The 5,121-nt window shown below is 26.4% G+C and overlaps 1 protein-coding gene across 3 annotated transcripts in view; it reads left to right on the forward strand.

The window, feature by feature from the left end:
- LOC107441962 (ADP-ribosylhydrolase ARH3) overlaps positions 1–4,358 on the forward strand; it is an 18,818-nt gene extending 14,460 nt beyond the window's left edge. For 2 of the 3 annotated variants that reach the window (XR_006225827.2, XM_043048009.2), the window contains exon 7: positions 144–460. The gene's annotated coding sequence lies outside the window, so the exon portion shown is untranslated. Of the gene's footprint in view, positions 1–143; positions 461–4,186 lie in introns of those variants that run through there. The other variant, XR_006225826.2, reaches the window with a different exon arrangement.
- The last annotated feature ends 763 nt before the right edge of the window (positions 4,359–5,121 follow it).

Here is a 5,121-nt window from a genome sequence, read left to right on the forward strand (position 1 = left end):
ATATATATATATATATATATACATATATATATATATATACAGTGTTATACTTTTCAATAATTTTAAAGTAAAAAAAAATATCGAATGATCTCTAGAGCTACCATCAAACCAATTTTCAATCTAATGCATAATTTTATTTCTAGAATTCAAATCCATTTGTTCGTGCAATCTACTTTGCAATATCGGTTGGTTATGATACTGATACCATTGCTACAATGGCTGGTGGCATTGCTGGTGCTTATCTTGGTGAAGACATAATTCCTAATAATGTTAAAATTAGATGTGAGAAAATAGATGAAGTTGAAAAATTAGCTGATGACCTACTAAAAGCCTGTCAAATTTAAATTTGCTTTTTCTTTCATACTGAAAGACTAGGTATGCATAATGCAAAAATTATTATGATTTTTATACATTTATTTCCTGTATAATTTTTGTTTTGAAATAAAAAAAAACTACTTAAGAGTGTATATTGTTATTTAGAAACTCTAATGTAGAAAATATGGAAGTTAAAGTATGAAACTGCTTTTTGTTTGATTTTTTTTTTTTTAATTTATACCAAGGAAATGGGATTTGTATTCTATTGTAAACTTTTAATTCAAATTTAATAGTCTCAAAATCTAGCTTTAAGTTTTATCAAAGAAAAAGCATATTTAGCCTGCAGGGTTGCCACAGGCAACTAAAATGCAACTATTTTTGGCATGAGGCGTCTATGGCAACTTTTTTTGCCTGAAAAGGCTAAAAAAGCAACTATTTTCAGGAAAAGGAGACTATTGGGAGACTTTTCTAAACTCCTAGCGTTTTTTTTTTTTTTTTAAGGCATAAATAAGTTGGAAAATCTGCACCCCACAAGATAGTTTCTGAACAGACTGAGCTTTTTTTTTCCTTAAAAATTTTGAATTGTAAATTTGAGTCTTCTTTTTTTAATTCGTTCAATCTGCACAGACTTCATTTTAAGTCTTATTTTATTTCTCGATTCCCTTTTCAATGATTATTGCTACAAAATTCCACATGATTTTAAAAATAAAAAAAATTTATACAATATTACGATGCATGAATTTCGAATTTAAGTAATCACTTTTCATATATATAAATATTTACGTTTATATAAAAATTATCATATTTCCACCAACTTGATTGAATGGATCATGGTATATGACAAGTCTGTCATTAACAAAATTTTAGTCATATTTTTGAGGAATTTTTGTTCTTATTTAGGCTACTAAAAGCAACTATTTTGTTCATTTTTTTCTGTGGCAACCCTGAGCCTGTTTGAACCTTGCTATTTCTATTGAATTCATTTGAAGTTATGATTAAAACTTTATTAATTCAATATCATTAACCTTTTGATTACAACATCTAGCATGATAGCATCTGCAACTCAGGTCTGTTTGCTATACTAGCCTTACGCAATGTTATGTCTATCTTCCTAAATATAAGATATTAATTTTTTTTTTATTATTCTAGTTTTACCAATTTTGAGCAATTATTCATTATTCTAGATTACGATAAACTTCCAATTTTAAATAAAACTTATACATCTGAAAATAAATCACACTTCTTCACTATTGCAGATTATGTAACAGATCTGGTAATAATTAAAAAATAGGGTTTTAATACATTTTATATAGTTAAATACATAAACGTGTTTTAAATTATTAATGCTTTTATTCAAATTTTTCTAATTTTTTAAAGAAATTACCTGAAATTTTTTACGGCTCTTATAATGGCACAAAATATTACCTTCTTGTCAGTTTAAAAGGAATTTAAAAGTAATCTTATCAATAGCTACAATCCTATAGGATTATTAAGTGTTTTAACTAAGTTTTTGAACAATAACAACTATTCATTTTTAAAAAGACTAGGTTAGATAAATAATTAAGAGTTTTAGTTTTCATCAGTAAAATTTCTATTATTATTTATGACTGTAAAACAATAAATATCATGTTTATTCTAGATTATTCTTATTTCCCAATTTCATTTTGTTGAAAAAGCATCAATAAAGAAACTTGAAAAATATATTCAAATCAAATTTTCAATTTTTTTTTTTTAAATGTAACTTCATTTCTAATAGAGTTGAATATAGAAAGCTTAATGACTTTAGTTTGTAATATGGTTTTGTGAAAAACTACTGTAAATTAAAGTGCTTTAAAGTATTTTGACAAATCTATTTTAATACATTTCTTAATTGATAGTATATAGATATGATAGTATATAGATATGTAGACTGAAGTGTAGAAAATTTTTTGGATAAAGTAACATACTTTTTTTGATCAATTTGAGGAAAAAAGATTAACACACATTCTTTTAAAAACAATTATATGATAAGAATTGAACAAAATTCTATTTGAAAATTTTGTTGCTTTTGGCAAATCTTACTACATATAACTGCAACACTTGCATACATATGTATCCTTTTTAATAAACATAATTTTTATTCATAGAATTATATTAAACATGCTTAACAATTTTAAATACCTATGTTTTTTTAACTTAATTTATTTGGAAACTGCAAGCATATAAGAAGGACAAAATATAAATAATTATATTTTTATATCACAAAATAAAGTTTCCTGGTATTACTTACAGAATTTTCTAATTGCCTGCTGAGGAAACCAACGGAAAAAAAAGTAAAGATGCAAATGAAAGAAAGCGGAAATTCTATAACTAAATATTTTTAACTTACAGAAACAAACTACATTAATGTCTGAAAAAGATAACATTAGTTTTTGTAAACTTTTAAGATAAATGAAGGATTTACTTCTGATTAAATGAAAGTTCATGATTGTAGAATGAGGAATTCCATCTTTTAATCAAATCCATATTTTAAGGCTTCGAATAATTCAGTCAAGTTACAATCCAGCAGTTGAAAGCAATTAATGAATGCTCTACAGTGCTATTGCCAACAGTGGCAAACTAAACCATAATAATTTCAGTAAATGGATGTTACCAACTTTCGCACCCTCTCTCAATTTTCTGTTAGTTGCCAGCAACAATAGAAAATTGACAAATTACAAACAATATATCACAGACAGTAACAAAACTAGCTAATATATATATATCCTAAAGCTATGTGCATTTTAAAACCCTGAGTAAAAAAAAAGAAGAAGAAAAAAACAAGTTTAAACTCCTAAATTTAACATATCCTTTAAATTTTTTTAAAAAAATGTGTAAGGTAATTATCAAAGCCTGTCCTTGCTCAACTAATAAAATGGTACCTACTTAATGTCTATAGGTTTTAACTGCTTTTTTTACATATATCACTTTTAGCTGCTTTTTTTTTTTTTACATATATCACTTGAATATGGTGTTTCTCTTTTAACAGGAGTCTTGCTTATAAAAAAAATTTGTGAAATACTTTTACTCAACATTGTTCACTAACTTCTTTTTTATGTCAGAAATAAATTCATGTTATCCTGTTTAGTGAAAATCCATGATAAAAATAAAGAAAGAGATTTAATCAAAAATGCTTTACTAATTAGAATATTGCCTATCTTAAAATTACAAAATAATGTCAAAATCTTTATTAATTAAAAAACATAGAAGTTATAGGTATGTGAGCAGTGCTGTATTAAGAAATTTGGGAGGTATGAAGCCAAGGGCGCCGGCGGAATAATATAAAAGGGGGTGCAACCCTCAAACAAACTACCCCCTCCCCCCCCCCAAAAAAAAATTTACAATATTCTGTTATTACGTTTTGTTTTGGCATTACATATACTTTCATCTGTTAATTTTTTTTCAAGATGCATTTCTTCATTGTTAACAAGATATTTATAAAAAAAAAGTACGAATTTCTTGTACTTGCAAATTTTGCCACGAGAAACTGTATAGATGGCGCTGGCATAGCTACTGACTTTGTGACACAAATAACTACAAACATAAAACTAAATAACGAATAGAAAGTATAATATTATTTATATTTTATTCAATGAAATTTAAAAATATAGCTTAGATATCTGCCAAGTTTGTGCATGCTCGGTGTGCATAAGAAAAGAATCAACGATGACTCAGAATTCATTGACAAAGTTATAAACAGGTTTGGACAGCAAACAAAACGATTACAATTCATGTTTGATTAAACAATTTTTTAATTATTATGTATCAATAATTACTTAATTATTTGTTTTTGAATTAAAATATTTTTAATAAAAATTTTTTATAACAAAATTGTTTTTTTGTATCTCTTTAGTTGTTTAAAAAAAAGCCAGGGGGTGCAAGTGCACCCCGGCGCCGGCGCCCTTGTACGAAGCATTGAATGTATTTTGATGACTTTTCCCATACATATTTTTTGTATAAATATATTTTTAAAATAAACTGTATATAAATACACAAGAGCAATAAAAGTGTATTTATTGATTTTACACAGCTGTTGATTACTTGCAGATTTTTTATTTTCGATGGTAGAAAAGTCAAAGAGAATTTAAAAGTTTAAGTGGGATATATATATTTTTTTTTATATTTCCCAAAATTTTTTAATACTTTTAAATTATCACTTTATTATTATAAGGACTTAATGATGCAGTCTGTTTTAGGTGACTAAAAAAATCTGTGTTTGACTTAATTGATTGTAATTACTGTCTCCCTCATTTTTTTATAAAAAATCTCGAGCTGGGAAAAAAAAATTTTTTTTTTACGAAATGTTATTGAACCTGAAATGCACAGGACTGTGGAGTCAGAATCTGAGTTAGATAGATTTCTAGGTAAAAAGGATCAGAATCGTGTAGTCGCTAAAAAAATATTTAATTGTTGAAAAGCGATAGAATTATCGCGTCAAATAATAAATTTCTCGTATCATGATAATTTCGGGATCAGAAAAAAACATAAAATGATTGAAACGCTGCATGGATTTAACACAAATCCATCGTGTCAAAAACTATTTTCTCATATGAGAGATTGAAATTTCTCATTTCTTAGTAATATCGTTTGAAAATATCAGTATTTAAAAATATCACGCGGATATCGGTAGAAATAATTGCGAAAAAAACAGTGGTATCGTCGTGTCAAAAAGTGTAATAAATGTAAGAGTTGACATTTGTGTGTCGTAGTAAATGTATAGAAAATTTGAAAAAGAGAAAATTCAAAACGATTGAAACACCGCATGGACTTACGATGGTATCGAGCTCT

Source organism: Parasteatoda tepidariorum, chromosome 1 (assembly GCF_043381705.1).
Source record: "Parasteatoda tepidariorum isolate YZ-2023 chromosome 1, CAS_Ptep_4.0, whole genome shotgun sequence".
Classification (NCBI taxonomy): Eukaryota; Metazoa; Arthropoda; class Arachnida; order Araneae; family Theridiidae; genus Parasteatoda; species Parasteatoda tepidariorum.